This window comes from Triturus cristatus, chromosome 12 (assembly GCF_964204655.1).
Source record: "Triturus cristatus chromosome 12, aTriCri1.1, whole genome shotgun sequence".
NCBI lineage: Eukaryota > Metazoa > Chordata > Amphibia > Caudata > Salamandridae > Triturus > Triturus cristatus.
This window is the reverse complement of record NC_140595.1, coordinates 780,063,587-780,081,940: the sequence shown is the minus strand read 5'-3', so window position 1 is coordinate 780,081,940 and position 18,354 is coordinate 780,063,587. Positions and strand designations below refer to the sequence as shown.

Below are 18,354 nucleotides of genomic sequence, written 5' to 3'. Positions count from 1 at the left end.
TTACAAATAAATGAAAGGAAACAATATTCAAAACAATCTATTTAAGAAATATTCAAGGTCATCAGGGCAAGACTGCAGAACAGAGGTAGTTCTATCGGGTGGGGGGGGGGGGGGGGGGGGGGGTTCTGGAAGGTTGGGGCCCTGGGCCGGAGCCCACTTTGCCCTTGACTTAAAATGTATCCGCGGCTACACAGTAAGGGATTATTTAAACTATTTGGCATGAATCTGTCCACGAGACACCCCTGGCTTATCTGATAAGAAAGTGCATTGGTTAATGCACATGCAGTAGAGGTATTTACCTTTAGCGCCAAGGAATACACAGGATCACAGCTGGGTCGACAATGCTATATCTCCCTGCAAGGTGTCCAAAAATGAGACCCATTGAGTGGTGACAGACAAGCCGGATTATCGTTGAAGAAGCAATTGCGGTGGACGCCATACGAAGGGCAGGATTACAACCGGCGAGGGAAGATTCAGTCATTTCCTTTTGTACGATTATGTGAATTTCTGAAAATGTGAAATTACGTGAAATTATGCAAAATGCAAATGTGGCTTTTACTGCTATTTTTTTAGTGCAAAATACATCCTCATATCCATTTCGGACAGAAGGAAACAATTAACGGTTAGAAAAGTGCCATGAGCAACAGCCACTTGTGTTCTGTCCTTTCACATTGTTCCCTTGCTCCGGCGATAGAATTGTTACCCAAACGGTTTAATGTCGTGTTCTATAAGCATTTAATAACTTTTCAAGACCGAATTCACGCAGAATTTCAACATCAAAAATGAGGGACGGTGTGATGTCTGATGTCCCCATCCGCAGGTTCTCTAAACACGTGGGCAGGGCCGGCTTTAGCGCTGGTGGCGCCCGGTGGGACAGTCTTATTTGGCACCCCGCCCCATGACCTCTTCCTCGGATTCCCTCACTACCACCCAGCAAAAGTGCCCCTCATCTCTCCATAGCCTCTCTCTGACATACATTTCATTTTTTATAGTTCAACTCAGTTCACTAACTCAGTTCTGTTATCTGCATGGTACACGTTGCTTGCAGCAGGCACATGAACCCTCTGTGCTAGTTTAGGATGAGTCAAAACTGCCACTAGACAAAATTTCAATCTCTTGTAGGAACATTAATCACCAGAGTTATCTTGACATGGTAATTGTTGCCTGAAAACTGCTGAACTCACAAGGAAGTCCGCATGCTTATAAACAGGTTATTTTTAAACCCAGCACCGCCCACCAAAGTCCGTGCCAGGTGCAGCCGCACCGGTTATACTGCCCTAAAGCCGGCCCTGCACGTGGACGGGTCACCCAAACCATGATATCGGGTGCATGTTACTGAGGGTCAGAGTCTAGAAGGGAGATCTTACTAGGGTCCAGATTCACTTTCCTTAACTGACAAACATCACAATTCACATACACCCATGAAAGGATTATGGCAACTCACTTCACCTGAAGGCGCCCAAAGCCATCATTAGCAAATTACAGGTCGTGCAGAACGCAGCGGCACGGACCTGGTTAAAGATGCCTAGACACACCTCAGTCGGGAAAGGTGTGGCGGACCTACAATGGCTACCAGTTGTCCAAAGAAACAAATGTAAGGCCTTGTGCATTGCCACAGAGCACACCGAACGCAAGGACCGCCCATCTCTCGTCAACTCACTGCCCCCTACATCCCCCAGAGGGTTCTCAGCTCCTCCAACACTCATAGGGTCTTGGTTCCACCCATTGGAAGAGCAAGAAGTGGAGGACAGTCCTGCAGCTTCAATGTCTCTAGCTCTGGCATGCCCTTCCCCGGGCACCTTGTACATCGGACAATGAACTTTCTTTCCGAAAACTCCTCAAAAGCTGGTTATTGGAGGGAGCTTTAACATAGGAACTGTTGTTCAACGAGCACTGCGATGCCTACGGGTCGCCATGCGCTCTATAAATCCAACTAGTGTATTATAGTAAAGGAAAGTGAGATCAAGAGCACCAACATATCCATGCCAGAGCACACACCCCTAACACCACATCCAATGGCGCACACACGAGGAACTAAGGGTTGTGATGGACAGCTACAATGTGATCATTGGGGGTCATGGGCCATGACATGTTTCTACTTTGGACACATGGGGTAGTGTCTACGTCATTCTCTTTGTTTACTTCCTTGTCAGTGGCTGTGAATGGACTCTTCTTTTGGCTACAGCCCTTCTGCCCGGGATCACTGGGGCAGGATCGTGCTGCAGGTTGGAGACAATACAGCATAGGGGTAACAAAGAGACCGCTGTAGAGGGAGGGTAACTGCGCAATGCTGCGTAGGACTGTCCGAGCAAGGTGTTGTAACAAATCTGAAACAAGCAATAGCAAGGCTAACAGGTCTGGTGTTGGCTGCGGACTATTGGTTTTGCAAATGCTTGTGAACAACTTTTGTAAAGTTTTACAAGGCGGCTACTTTTGGTATGTAAGTACACACCGCGCAAGAGTAGAATGCAGTCACTCACAGAAAAGCAAGCCAATGGCTGAACGGGGCTGGTCCATTTCCCCATGCTGTATTGTGGTGGTGGGTGGAACAAAAATGTGAATGACACACTAATAAACCTATGGATGAAGAGAGCTGGTGGAAAGCCCAGATAGGTGAGACTATTGTATTTATAATTTTGTTAAAATCAAACAAACAGTCTTTGCCAATGCTAAAAAAAAAAGATTAGAATCAATGGATGCTTTAAGACCATTTAAGAGGAACTAGAATGTCTGGTGTTCTGTACGGCTTTGTACTTTTACTTCCGGCACTTTTAAGTTGTATTGGCGGCTACCAAGACCATTGTCTGCAAAGTTCTAGTTAACTAGCTCCCATTTCGCATTACGTACGACAGGTAAACACCGAGACCTGTTGTTTCCACGAAACATCTACCCTACTCTCGACGGCTGGCATTTAAGAAATTTGGCTTACATCTCTTCTGGGCAACGAGTCGAGTGTGTCATATGCCAGTGTTACAATTAAGGGCCATCACTCTGCACTTACTGCTTGGCAGAGCACTACAGAGCTTAGGAGCTGATGAGTTATTACGCAAGAGCAAGATGAACACCGGTCCCGTCACAATCTGCTCCTTTTACTGCGCAAATGGAGATGAAGAGATTGAATAGGTCCAACTGAGATCCAAAATGTTAAAAACAGCACGCGTTGCTATGGTCTGGGAGCCTCTCAAGGCTTTCATAAGAGGGATCTGAACGAGCCGTTCGATCCACGAATTTACACATATGCAGTCACTGGAAGATGAACACAGGGGTGCGATTGCTAACGAGGATTCGGTCGTTCCGTACCTGACTGACAAGCTCCAGGCAGCGAATCTTTATTTAACCCGTTCGGTGCGCGCGTCGGGTGCCGCGAGAACTACCTGGCTAATGCTGCGCATGTCCATTGGCCGACGCGGCGGAATTTGCGCCGCGGTCAACGGGTCAATACAAATATATAACATTTAAGCACACACAGTTCGGTACATGTTTGTTTTTAATCTTCTTTGTTCACAAGTCGTAATTAAGTCCAATTGACACAAGACCAGGTACTTGAAACTCTTTTTTTACTTCAAGTGCAGATATGCATATAGTATCATCCAAGAACTCCCGCAGCCGACACACGTTTCGTCCTCCTGGACTTGTGCTTGAAAGTTATTTATTTGTATAGATAGGTCTGCACTGTTTAAAAGCGTGGTCGATTTGCACCAATGGTGGCTTGGTGCACAACATTTTAGCACCACCGAATTCACATTTGTTTTACTGTTTATACATCATAGCCAATTACTTGAAGTAGATGTGCAGATACTAAGGCTGAACCGCCGCATGTTGCTGGTTGTTTTCTGTTTAGACACTAGCGAATCTTCATTTAAAGGCATTTCAGAAGGAAATATTTATTGAACATGTGCAAGCTTGCAGAGTCAAGATGCTGGTTGGGTTGTGGCGCACTTTAGGAAAAAAAAGTACGAATACAATAAAAAAAATGCAGAACTAAGAAAAACACAGAGGGTCTTTTGTTAGGAAATCAGAAAGGTATTGGGGATTATCTAGGGAATACTTTTCCCAATACCGTCTTAAGAGAGTAGTGACAGGTCTTGGGAATGCCATTAATATTGGAAAAAGTTTAATTGTCCTGAAATATCCACACCCAAGGAAGGACAACTGATCCAGCCCGCTTATTTTCAAGAAGTCTCAGCTGTGATTGTTTCGCTAGCTGACGGCAAGACTACAGGAGCAGATGAAACATCAGCGGAATTTAAAAAATAAATTTAAGGAGTTTATTTCCCCTCTTTTTATGGCTTTTGGAAGCTGAAATGTCTGACAATTTAGAGTCAGACCAGCGCAGTTATCTATCCTTAACAAAGATAATACTTGTCCCTCAACCTAGCAACCAATTTCCTTTTCAAATTCTAGTATGAAGATTAAAAATCTACTTATCATGCGCTAAAATGTCAGAATAAACATGGTTTTGTCTGTGGTTGTAACACATTTTACCATCTAAAATCTTACCAAGTCTCAAATTGATTTTGTTTTCTCTCATCATTGTGTTCAAATGGTAATTATTAGATGCAGAGAAGGCCTTCGACAGAGTGAGATCACTTCTACGGGCTGTTATGAAAATATCTGTTTTCCCTGCAGTCGTCACCGCAGTGAATAAGGCCCCTTATCAAGCACGGCTGACGTCTTTCTGAATCTGAGGCACAGACTACGCATGGCTGCAGATTGAAAAGGTTCAAATTATAAATGGGTGAATATTAAAGAGGCACTAACTCAGAATGGGTTTATGCCAATGAGGCTCAGGGTCAAACTGGAAGCAAATTAGTGGGACCCAGAAGTAAAACTGGTCCATATTAAGCCCATTTGGCAAAGGACTGCAAGATAGTGGCGTTCAGAGTCCAAAAGGATGCCTCGTTATTAGATTACCCACAAACACGCGCATATAAATGAGGGCTAAATTAAAAACGGTTGCATAGTGATAAGGTTCATACTCCAAACTGTATGTTAGGAAGTTAGGGATTTCAACTGGCTGAGAAAATGTGATGCGTTTTAATGAGCTCCAGATGCAAACGGGTGCATGTTAATCAGATACAGACCGCAAAGGGTTGTCTATTAATTACGGTCAAATGGAAACAGCTGGTTATTAATTAGGTCCAGGTTTCAAATGTTTGCATTTTCCTAGGGGCTTGATTCCCAAAGACTGCATTTTCGGGTGGTCAGCTGCAGAATGGTTGTATATTAATGTGGTCCAGATGCAAATTGGTGGCATGTATATATTTACTTCAATAGTAAACCCCCATGTCAGGAGCAGTGGGTGTTGTATGCAGTAAGGGAGTATGGTACATTTCGGGATGTGGTTCAACAAGTGGGTGGGGTTAGGGCAGAGTTGGGGCCGTTACTCTATACATGGGTCCCAGGGACAGAAGACACTAATTTCTTCCTAAATGGCAGAGATGGTGCTACCCGAAGAGTGTACCTTATGCTTCTTTCTGAAGTAGGCGAGTCGAAGAGTCTGATGTCTGTCGTGGTGTTTGGGGTCCAAATGGCACAGCCACCGTGAGTTGTCTGATGCCACGGGTCCACGGTCACAAAGGCTTGAGGAGGCCACGAACAATCTATAGTGTGGTCTGAGGCAAGTGTGAGCCTGAGGTAAGAGGTCTTAGCGCACACATAGGTAACTTGGTGAACAGTTGTGTGCAGTACTCCTACAAGGTACCTTTCTTCCAGTCTCCAAGGTGCAATCCTTGCTTTTATGGGGCGTGCTTTTGAGCCGCAAAGCCTGGATGAGGAGTTATGATAAGGAATAAAACCTGCAATCCTGTAATGTTTCTTGCAGTGCTGCTATCCACAAATTATGGATGGAATGCGGAACTAATCATACATTCAGCCCCCAATCAAGAGATCTGGGTTAAATCCATTGTTCGTTTGCTCCCCATGCCACTCCAGTTTAGACCCAGCCATATGCAAATCAGTCTTGACCCTGTGTCTCATGGGAACAGTCCAGGCCGAACTGCCAAGCCAGGTCCTCCCTGGAGTGGAAACAAGAGTCCTGGGGCCGGTTTCAGGGTATCATCCCTCATCAGCCAGGCTAGCTTGAATCCAGGTATAGCACCATTTTTGAAGTTTGACCTTAGGACACACTCTTTTGTGCCACCCCCTCGCTCGCTCAATCATGTGCGCACATTAATATGGGCACAAAGAGGCTGCCAGCTGCCAGAGGAGAGAAGACCGAAAAAGTTTGTAGCTAGCAAGTCGAGCAAAGGCGGACGCTTGCTTATCTCATGAATGAAACACGCGACAACAGAACTCAATGTATTTTTAAGCTGAACAAAGGACCGCTTTGTTACCGCAGAAGCTAAAAAAGAAATCAAATTAGCAACCTGAACAAGGGAGATACAATGTGTAACTATCCCGAGCAGCAACAGGGCACACGTTCGGAACTTCTGAAAGCTTGTAACTGGGCGGAACACAATAGTATACATTTGGAACTATTAGGTAGAACAAGGAGGCGGAGTTAGTGAGCAGAACGAACAAAGCAGAAATAAGTTGTACTACTTAAGGGAAAAGAGTAGCCTAAATTCTTTTAATTATTGAGCTGAAAATAGCAGGGTTTGTATCTTTTGAGCCAAACAAAGGTGGCCAAGATTGTAACTTTTGAACTCAATGAGGTAATATAATTGTGTAACTCTCTATGGCGGTAACTACTGTTTTATAATTGCATTTATATAGCACTTACTACCCCTGATGAGGTGAAATTTGTATAGAACGCAAACCTAGCCGAGAGACAAACAAGCCTGTACGTGGTAGAAAGCGGCGATACCATCAAAGAGTGATTCTAGGCAGAGGTGTTACATTCTGAGAGGCAAAGAGCATTGTTATTGTGTCACGACGTAGTGCTCTTTAAACAATTGTATCACTCTTGTTCTTAAACTGAAGATTTGTGTCGGCAGCCCCGATGCATACCGGGAGGTGTTCCCGTCTTGGGTGCGTAGAGGCTATTGTGGTGAACAAAGGACAACACGTACGTAAACAGCGAGCAGAAGAAAGGAGTGCCCCTTTGTAACAACTGAGCAGAACAGTGTAGCACCGTTTAAAAAAAAATAACAAACCCAATTACAGAGCCCAGGTTTGAACACAATCAACACAAAAAAGTAGCAGAGAAAGACAATGAATAAACTGAGCAGGTTATCGCAAGATTTGTACCAAGCGAGCTGAACAAAGTAGCCAAAAGGTGTAAATATTCAAATTAACAAAGTATCCTGATGTCCTTACTAGTGAGCGGATATAAATAGCTTAGGTTTGGCACTAGGAACCTGAACAAAGGAGGCGGGTTTGTAATTATCAAGCCGTACAAAACAAAGTTTCTACTGAGCCGAACAAAGGACCCCCTGTTTTTAAACTATCGTGCCTAAGCTTGCATGCGATGGGCTAAAACAAGGCACAAGTCACGAGCTAAACATGGGAGCACACATCTTTAAACCTTGTGCAGAACAAAACAAATCAGATCTATACCTACTGAGGAGCACAAACAACATACATTTCTAGGTGTAGAGCTGAAACGAGTAGCCCTGGTGAACGAGAAGCGAGCTAATCAAGCTAGCACGCGCTCCTACCAGCCAATGTGAGCAAAGGAGGTCTGGTTCGTGCCTCTGAAGCACAACAAATGACCACTCCACATGTTTGGAACTTTTCAACTAAGCAAGCAACAGACATTCCGATGAGCAATTTTAAAAGGAAGCCTTGAGCTGCAGCTGGCTCGCTTATACCCAAGACAGAGCCCTCCTTTGCCCCAAACACTTTCCATATGCTAGGTGCCGGGAGGAGAGTATGGGGTGCATAATATCAACATTATATACCTCTAAAGATGTCCCTATATATATGCAAAACGCCCCATGTGTATACATGTAAATTATATATATATATACATACATACATACATACATACACACACACACGTATATATAATTTATTTTAAAGTGATTACAACATGAACTAAAACCTACTCAGGCGCATAAGGTGCTTCCCACACCTCAACAGATACGGCAAGAGGGTCTCTGTTCTGTTCCGTAATGTCCGGCTTCAGCAATGGTTTGGGGCCTATCCTCAGCAGACCCACATATCCCTCCACTATTGTTTTCAAATAGTTCACAAATATCATTCTAGAAGAAGGTGGCCATCAATGGACCAGTGCTTTACTCCGGAGATTTCGGAAATCTTGCTCAGGCGGTGCCGCTCTTGGGTGACTGGAAACGGGCTTTTGTTCCAAAAAAGGTCCAACAATACTTTTAAGACTGGGAGCCCGGTTGTAAACCATTTGTGAGTGTGAGTTCAGCTTACACTTACATATGGCTTGGTTCACTAGTACACATTCATGCATTGCTTTTACAAAATGCACATTTATGCTTTTAAACTCCATTACTCTGAAGTAATAGGATTTTGGTAGTCAGTGTGCTTCATGGAGAGCGGGCCTTCAGGGGTGAGAGTGCCCTGGAAAGTTTGCGCACAGCCACAAACTTGTGAGTTTGTGAATATGCACTTTATTTAGGTCCTATACTGTGCTGGAAACCGTCAGAGATTAATCCTTCCAAGGACGACAATATATCAAGTTCAAGGGCAGTAATGTCCAAGGACCGCACACTAAATTTGTGGAAAGGGTTTCTACATGGGAAAAAAGAGTGAGAATGCACATTTGCCAAGCTTTTTCAAATGCAAAATTCTGTATTATGTACAATTCCGCATGCATACCTGCTTACCCTAGGGACGACTTCTGAATTCTTGGCTAATTCCAAAATGCGTATTTCTAATCCAAAACAAGGTGTAAACATATGGGTGAAAATGTATTTCTTTTGGTGAGTTGGGCCCACCGCTTCTGTTGAATGCCATAGGGGTGGTGTTTTCCACTCCTGCACCTTGGTAAAAATCTGTGCACTTGATTGTGCCCCAGAGTAACGAACACTGATTTAGAATCCAAGCATTCCACGCTTCATTTTGAACGGTCCTCAGTGTGACACCCTAAGTGTGATGCATATGCAAAGACGTGCATCCCGTGCTCACTGTGCCAGAGGCCTGAAGCTGCACACTACTGATGAGGTGGAAGTAGGCCGAAACCAGACTGGGGTTGCTTGTGTTTAATTTCAGAGGGGACCCGGCCTGTAAGTTCGGGTTGGACTGTTCCTATTGGAGAAGGACCAAGACTGATTTGCATATGACTGCTTCCCGAATGAGGTGGCACAGTGGGCAAAGTAAACATGGGCTGGGCTGTGGCCCAGAGTGATTACCAGCCGATCAGATTAATTCAAGCATTCCATCCATCACTTTGCTGTGTTCTTCTATAACACCCCAACACCCAGGCCAGCTTTCAGCCCTGTTCTGATGCTCTTTGCTTGTCACCCGGTGATAGATTCATCGCAGGCATAGGCAGGGTGTGCAGAGCGCTGGTCAGAGAAATTTGCCAAAAACAAGAGGTCGGCGCTCTGCCATTGCACGCCCTCGCTCCAGGACTGACCACAGAGAAAATAATGCATTTCAAAGTGACGTGGCACATATTCAGGATCCTGAAGTCAACATACACCTTTTTCCAAAGAAAAAAAGATATTTTAATTTTTTTTAGAATCGTGTTTACCTGTCCTCTGCCCAGTTCAAGATTATCCGCCCCTTCGCAGTGAGGTGTAGCGCCAAGTGTGTTGAGCTTTCCATAGAGAAGCCGTGGACCTCAGGGTTTAAGAGCCATCACCTACACAGAGCAGAAAATATATTTTGTTTAAAAAAATACTTGTTTAAACTTTATTGCATTTGGTATCACTTTAACAACAGTACACAGCTACACAATTCTGTTTCTCAGCTGTTCTTTGAACAGGGGCATCAGAGCGCTCTAAAGTCAATGTGTATGGGCTCAGGGGCGTGTGAAGTTGGGCAGTTCAAAGGAAGGAACCCCAAACATACCAGCCCCTCTTTTGGGTAGTGTCGAACCTTCCTCCTTGTTCTGCGCCTCTTCCAGGGTGGCATTGATGTGAGTGAGCTCACCAGAGACCGGCGTCCCGTCACTCCAGTGAGTGAGCCCTGGCATTTTACTTCGGCTCTAACTACAATCCAGGCCTACTGAACGACAAGTTACTGGAGTAAATATAGCGAGAAACAACAGCTGTTACTTTTACCAGGGGCGAGGACCAAATTAGGTGGCAAAGTTCACAAAATTATGGGACAAAATTATGGGACAAGAAAGGTAAATTGTACTGCAGTAAGTGACACGTGTGATAGTATTACTTATTTTGTAATTTTCACATAATTGAACACTGTGTGCAAAGGTTTTACCTCATTAGTACCAATTTATCACCCAAATACAACAATAAACAATGGAAACGACTACTAACTAACTGAGATTTGTAGAGAGTGGTTAATCACCCGCATGGGTATCCAAGTGCTAGACTCTTGCTGTTGAAGAGACGGGATCAGTCAAAAAGCCAGGTCTCGAGTCCCTTTCTGACTGCCAGGAGATAGGTTTTGAGGTGCAGGGGAAGGTTGTTCCAGGACTTAGTGGTGAGGTAGGAGAAGGCGCGTCCTCCACTGGCGCTTCGGTGGATGCAGGGAATGTGAGCATGGGGGGCGGAGCGCAGGTGTCCGGAGGGTTGGTGGAAGTTCAGGCGGTGGTTGATGTATGCTGGTCCTTGGTCATGAACGTGACCACTCAACATTTCCGAAAGGGCTAGTACAAATTAGGTTTCTTAAAATCTGCAAAAATTATGCGGCAGATGATGGATTAAGTGGCAAATGCGACATATCCCTAATTATGCAGAAAACACCATCACAGAATCGCACAATTCCAGTGGCCCTATTACTTAAAATTAAGTTCCAATACAAGGATAATAGTAACATCTGTTATGCACAGTGCTTAGAAACAGCGGAAATGTGGTTTGAGTGGTTACGTAAAAACAAATTACTCTATGATTGTATCATTGACGTCCTACACCAACCTTGCAGCTACACACAGGGCAGTCTTTCGGGGGTTGGTGGATGTTAAGGTGGACATAAATCAAGGCTGATGGATGCTCGTTGCGGTGCTTGCAGATGCAGGGGAGTGACTCCTTCACTCTAAGGGAGGTTCCTTGGGGTGTCTTGGATGTCCACAGCCCTTGCGAGGATCCTGAATGGAGCACAGGCACAGATGACGCTGAAGACTGGCAGGAGGACGACACCAGGAGCAGCAGGAGCCTTCCAGATCCAATCTAGTTCCCAAAGTGAAGTCCAACGAAGTCCAATGAGCCCAGACGGCTGAAGATGAAGTGGTTTCGGATCTGAATCTTGTCCCACGACAAATCTAGGGACCCACCCACAGGTAACTTTTAAATACCCTCAAGAAAGGGTTGGGACAATTCAGGGGTCCCTCCCAGAGGAGAGGCTGAACAGGGACGAGGATACTCACATGTCCTTTGTCCAGTTTCGCGTCAACGGCTCCCTGAACTGGTTTCAACTGGCGTATGCAAGGGTGGCACCAAATGTGCCCTTCAAAGCAGTCTGGTGGCACTGGCAAGCGCCCCCAGCCTAGCCAAACACACTAAATCCTGTGTGGGAGGTGGTCACACCTCCCTCTAACAGGAAACCAATTGTCCTACCTTCCCCTGATTGACCTTGGCTCAGCAGCAGGAGGGACGAATCGTGTCTGTGGCCGGCAGCAGCCATAGCTTGCCGTCAGACTCAGGAAGATTGGTACCGGGAACATGGGGGGGCTTCCCGGAGGAGCCCCACAGTGCATGGCATCATACCTCCCACACCATTTTGGATATGATTCCAACATGTTTGATACCAAACATACCAGGGTTCGTCACTACCAGTTTATAGTTAGCCATCTCGTAATGACGTATGGCCACTCTATGTATCGTAATGGCTGACGCATTTACAACGCCTGGAGAATGGACTCTGGGGTTAGTAGGGGTGACCTGCTCATGCAGGGGCACCCTCACACTTATAAACAAGCACACTGCCTTCATGATTGAAAGGCCTGCCTTAGGGGTGACTTATAGGTTTTAAGTGTAGAGACATCAGGTATAATGAAACTTATATCTGTCATAAGTGGTGCTAGTACCAGCTTACACAGGCTGCATTGGCAGCCTGTAGTCACAGTTTCAGTGGCCTCCCATGGGTGGCATAATACATGCTTCAGCCCATGGGGGAACCCGGATGTACCCATACCCTGGGTACCTTAGTACCATATACTAGGGACTTAGAAGGGTACACAAGTAGCCAATCTGGGGGTACCTAAGAGCTCACCATGGTCCAATTTAGGGAGAGAGCACAGTGACTGGGGTCCGGAATAGCAGGATCCCACTCAGAGTAGTCAGAAAACAGATAACACCAGCAAAAAGTGGGGGTAACCATGAAAGCAAATCCTAATATATATCCATCTCTCCATCTATCTCTCTCTACTCTCTCTCTACTCTCTCTGTATATCGATCTCTATATCTGTATCTCCAGCTGCACAGAAACTCCAAAATCACAGAGACATGTCACGCTCACTCGCAGCAAGCTGATGAAGGTAGAGTTTATTTGGAAGCACACTCAACGCGTTTCGACACGAACAGTATCTTGATCACGAATGAGAAGGTGAAAATGAGAAGAGACATGAGTAATGACCAAGGTGCATAGCTGGGTGCCATCTTGGAGCGTCGTAGGGAAACCCAAATGTCAAAGCAAGGGAATACTTTTTGAGGCCACAATGTATGCATCTGAAAGAATAGTCAGACAGTACAGAATCGGAGACGTGTTAAATCATAGAAATAGGCAGACTGCCAGAACTCTGTGAGAAATATCGCCTCAGGAAGTAATACAACAAAAAGAATAATATGTATGTTACAAATTGTAACAAAGAGTATAATCAAACATAATAGAACACGGCTAATATTCCCACATTCCAGCCCAAGTGGAGAGACCTTGAAAATGAAAGGCATTTTTCCCAGGGTAACGCCCAAGTGGCTGATGCGCGGTGCCGCGGGTGTATCAATCTCCATTGCAAAGTCTTCAACAAGAAAACGTCACAGGTTAAACTAAAAAAGAAAAGTTCTTTGACACATGAGATGGTCAATAAATATTTCCATGGAAGTCAAGGTGCCGTCTAATGGAGACTTAAAGAAATTGAATTATTAATATAAAGGATGGGCAATGGAGAGGTATTGATTGCCTTTAAGTTACATCCACTCTATCAGTTCACGTGGGGCCGCAGCACGTTATTAGATGCATTATCTGCTCGGGCAATCTACCCCAGAGAAGGGATCCTTCTAGACTCTGGGACTATCTCTGCAGCCACTTCAGAAGACCCACAGCCAAGGAGCTGCATTTCCAAGGCTGTCAAGGCATGGCAAGGAACTATGGAACATAAATTAAGCTAAATGTTTAAAGAAATGCTGAAAAACAAGGAAAAACTTGCACTAACAGCTCCCTTGAACACTGGTACAGGAAGATTAAATGTGGAAATTGTCGGGATATCTGCACTGATCAGGACGGAGGTTTACACGGTGGGCTGGGAAATATAATTGGCCCCAGGTGATGAATGATGCAAGTTACAAAAACAACAAAAAAAACAGCAAATACCTCCTTCAAACATAGACTACAAGTAAACCAATTTACTTCTAAACAATCTATACAGCAGGGCTGTCAAGCCAGGCCTAACGACGCAGGTTGACCAACAACATATCAAAGCACAAAACATGTTAAGGCACAGTGTCTATACTGGGAACAGGCGCGCTGATCTAACAAAGGCCAAAATATTATGCAAAAATGAAAAACTGCAACGTCACTTTGGCCAAGTGGATCAGACGGCTGCGTCACAACTTTGCCACACACTGCCACATCTCCCAACACCTTCGCACACTCCACTGGCTCCCCATGGAGGCTAGATTCACCTTCAAGATCCTCACCCACGCACACAAAGCCGGACCAGCATACATCAACAGCCGAATCGACCTCCACACATCCCAAAGAACCCTACGATCAGCCCAGCTCTTCTACCCCATTGTCCCCCACACCAGAAAGACCAGATCGGGAGACCGCTCCTTCTCCTTCCTCGCGGCCAGAGCCTGGAACGCCCTGCCGCTCCACCTCAGAGAGACAACATCGCTCCCAATCTTCAGGAGAAACCTCAAAACCTGGCTCTTCGACAGACCTACTCCTTGATGGACTGGAGCCTGCACACCCCCTCCTCCCCAGCGCCTTGAGACCCTTAAGGGTGAGTAGTCGCGCTTAACATACCCGTGATTGATTGGTTGATTGAACTTTGTATTGAACGGTGGCTCCTGTGTCCGATCTGGACTGCAGAGTGGGCCGGACAAGCAGGCACGGCAGAGGTTTTGCGGGGCCAGAGTCGTCAAACTGGAGTGGGGCCCCTCATGATCTGGGTTAAACTTTAAAAACAGGTCCTGCAGGGACCCAGAACCCAGGACAGGCCACGGCGGGTGCCATGAGGTAGTGTTACGTGTTAGCTGCCTAGTCATTGGCATTAGGGCCGTTTTCAAATCTATAAATACATGTTGCGGACATAGTGTGGGGGCTTGGAAAAGCGCAGGGTCTGGGAAATAATGCCCCCCTCTGTCACCCCCACCTCTAAAGGGCCTGAATACAAAAGGGTAACTTGATAGATTCACTCACCCGAGCGAGTCACCTTGATTCGAGTTTACAGCACAACTCTGAATGGTTGCTGGTGGGAGGCCCTGCGTCATCAAGGGGGGGCGCAGATCTTCCCCCTTCCCGGACGGCCCGTTTTACAGGGGGAGATGGTAAGGGCCCCCGGGGTCCCAGGAAAGAGGGGGGGTCGTCATCAGCTCTCCGCGTGCACCTCGTCCTCTCTTTATGGCATTGGAAAAAGAGGCCGTGGTTCTCCGTGTTTTTAGCCCAGTGCTGTGCCCGAAAACGGTGGTTGTTTCTAGCCACAGGCACAGCCTGCCCAACAATGGCCGCTTGTCTGTGGCCACCTCGTTGGGCCTGGAATGTGGCGACAGCGTCCAGGCCTCCTAACCACATCCCGTAAACTGACCATGCGTTAGTAATGCAAGGAACCAAGGCCAGGAACTCCAGGCTCTCACACTGTCATGTGCGCTCTGTCCCAGACAGCCTGTCCACGAGCCCCAAGCTCCTCACGCTGTCTGTCCACGTGCACCAAGCTCTACACACTGGCTGGACATGATCCCATTCCCCCAGCTCCTCACGCTGCCTGTCCAAGAGCCCCAGATCCTCACGCTGCCCGAGCCCCAAGCTCATCACGCTGCCTGTCCATGGCACCGCACAGTTTGCCGTCTGTCCAGTTTACACTGGTGCGGTCTTGTCCATGTGCACCAGACACCTTGCAGTTTACACTGTATCCAAGTGCCTCATGCGGTCTGTCCATGTGCACCAGGCACCTCGCAGTTTACACTGAGTCCAAGCGCCTCATGCGGTCTGGTCTGTCCATGTGACCCAGGCACCTCACAGTTTGCACTGTGTCCAAGTGCCTCGTGCGGTCTGTCCATATGCTCCAGACACACTGTGTGCAAGCGCCTCTTGCTGTCTGTCCATGTGCACCAGGCACCTCACAGTTTGCCCTGTGTCCAAGTGCCTCGTGCTGTCTGTCCATATGCGCCAGACACACTGTGTCCAAGCGCCTCTTGCTGTCGGTCCATGTGCACCAGGCACCTCACAGTTTGCAGTGTCCAAGCGCCTCGTGCTGTCTGTCCATGTGCACCAGGCACCTCACAGTTTGCACAGTGTCCAAGCCCCTCGTGCTGTCTGTCCATGTGCACCAGGCACCACACAGTTTGCACTGTGTCCAAGCGCCTCATGCGGTCTGTCCATGTGCACCAGGCACCTCGCAGTTTACACTGAGTCCAAGCGCCTCATGCGGTCTGGTCTGTCCATGTGACCCAGGCACCTCGCAGTTTACACTGGTGCGGTCTGCCCATGTGCACCAGGCACCTCGCAGTTTACACTGGTGCGGTCTGCCCATGTGCACCAGGCACGTCACAGTTTACACTGTGTCCAAGTGCCTCGTGCTGTCTGTCCATATGCACCAGACACCTCACAGTTTGCACTGTGTCCAAGTGCCTCGTGCTGTCTGTCCATATGCACCAGACACACTGTGTCCAAGCGCCTCTTGCTGTCTGCCCATGTGCACCAGGCACCTCACAGTTTACACTGAGTCCAAGCGCCTCATGCGGTCTGTCCATGTGCACCAGGCACCTCGCAGTTTACACTGAGTCCAAGCGCCTCATGCGGTCTGGTCTGTCCATGTGACCCAGGCACCTCGCAGTTTACACTGGTGCGGTCTGCCCATGTGCACCAGGCACCTCGCAGTTTACACTGTGTCCAAACGCCTCATGCTGTCTGTCCATGTGCACCAGGCACCTCACAGTTTGCACTGTGTCCAAGCGCCTCGTGCGGTCTGTCCATGTATACCTGACAATCTCACAGTTTACACTGTGTCCTAGTGCCTTGTGCTGTCTATCCATGTGCACCAGTCACCTCACAGTTCACACGGTGTCCAAGCATCTCCATGGTGCGGTCTGTCCATGTGCACCAGGCACCTCACAGTTTACACAGTGTGTACAAGCGCCTTGTGTTGTCTGTCCATGTGCACCAGGCACCGAACAGTTTGCACCGTGTCCAAGCGCCTCGTGCTGTCTGTCCCTGTGCACTAGGCACCTCACAGTTTACACTGTGTCCAAGCGCCTCGTGCTGTCTGCCCATATGCACCAGACACCTCACAGTTTACACTGTGTCCAAGCGCCTCGTGCTGTCTGTCCCTGTGCACTAGGCACCTCACAGTTTAAACTGTGTCCAAGCGCCTCGTGCTGTCTGTCCCTGTGCACTAGGCACCTAACAGTTTACACTGTGTCCAAGTGCCTCGTTCTGTCTGTCCATGTGCACCAGGCACCTCACAGTTTACACTGTGTCCAAGCGCCTCGTGCTGTCTGTTCATGTACACCAGGCACCTCACAGTTTACACTGTGTCCAAGCGCCTCATGCTGTCTGTCCATGTGCACCAGGCACCTCACAGTTTACACTGTGTCCAAGCGCCTCATGCTGTCTGTCCATGTGCACCAGGCACCTCACAGTTTACACTGTGTCCAAGCTCCTTGTGCTGTCTGTCCATGTGCACCAGGCACCTCACAGTTTACACTGTGTCCAAGCGCCTCATGCTGTCTGTCCATGTGCACCAGGCACCTCACAGTTTACACTGTGTCCAAGCGCCTCATGCTGTCTGTCCATGTGCACCAGGCACCTCACAGTTTACACTGTGTCCAAGCGCCTCATGCTGTCTGTCCCTGTGCACTAGGCACCTCACAGTTTACACTGTGTCCAAGCGCCTCGTGCTGTCTGCCCATGTGCACCAGGCACCTCACAGTTTGCACAGTGTCCAAGCTCCTTGTGCTGTCTGTCCATGTGCCCAGACGCCTCGTGCTGGCTGTCCATGTGCCCTAGGCACCTCACAGTTTGCACTGTACACACCACAAACTAAGCTATATTTAAGTGCTAAATATTATTACAGCAATCCTATCGTATTCATTGTATCGCCCTTTGGAAAAAAGACAGAACAAATCACCGAGGAGGAATCAAGCCTACGGCATGCAGGTTACAGGCAGCTCTCTGCAGTGGACACTCAACCTACAGAGCTATCTTACTAGGGTTCGATAGCACAGCTTGCGTTGTAGTTACAGATCTGTACAGTATGAATATCTATGTACCAGGCCCCCTAACTTCGGGTTGTGACCCTGCAGCTGCAAACATCCGTGCAGCAAGCAGCCAACCTGCTGAGCTCAGCGGCAGGTGCACGACCTCCCGTGCCTCCTCAGACACACGGCTGCCTGCATATGAAGGTGGCGACAGGTATTTTTCACGGGGCGCCACAACAACAGGGTACAATATTCCACCGGATTGCGAGACAACTTAAACCGGCCTTGTTTCTAGGGCAGACTGAGGGCCCAAACAGCAAAATGCCATTTTGCCTGGCGCATAAAATCTCCTCGCTCAACATGGAAAGCTGAGAAACCTGCATAACTTTTGAAGAAATAAACTGGGTCGAGCTGCGGTCCCACCAGTGTCCAGTGGTTTGGCTGGGACTGAGCGGCAGAACAGAGGGGCCCTGTGCACGGCCCCGGTCCTGAGATCCCAGACCCAGCGCCGGGACCTGGAACTTTCCAGGCCCGCCCACTCCACAAACAAACTGCTAACTTTCCCAGAGGGGCCGGAAACGTGGCGCTTCCTGCAGGCTGCAAGGGCAGGAGAAGCGGCTGCAGGCTTTCCATGATCAGAGCAGAGGACAACAGGGAGCGGAGCATCTCGGGGCCGACGGATGCAACGGGTCGGTCTATGTGACAGGGTCAGCACCAGTGGTGTGCGCGTGCCTGG

General features: G+C 47.8%; 1 protein-coding gene across 3 annotated transcripts in view; it reads right to left on the bottom strand.

Moving 5' to 3' along the window:
• The window catches only part of ARHGEF15 (Rho guanine nucleotide exchange factor 15), a 344,297-nt gene that overhangs the window by 264,975 nt on the left and 60,968 nt on the right, over positions 1–18,354 (bottom strand). For 2 of the 3 annotated variants that reach the window (XM_085639089.1, XM_085639083.1), the window contains exon 2: positions 9,611–9,721. The gene's annotated coding sequence lies outside the window, so the exon portion shown is untranslated. Of the gene's footprint in view, positions 1–9,610; positions 9,722–14,622; positions 14,642–18,354 lie in introns of those variants that run through there. The other variant, XM_085639084.1, reaches the window with a different exon arrangement.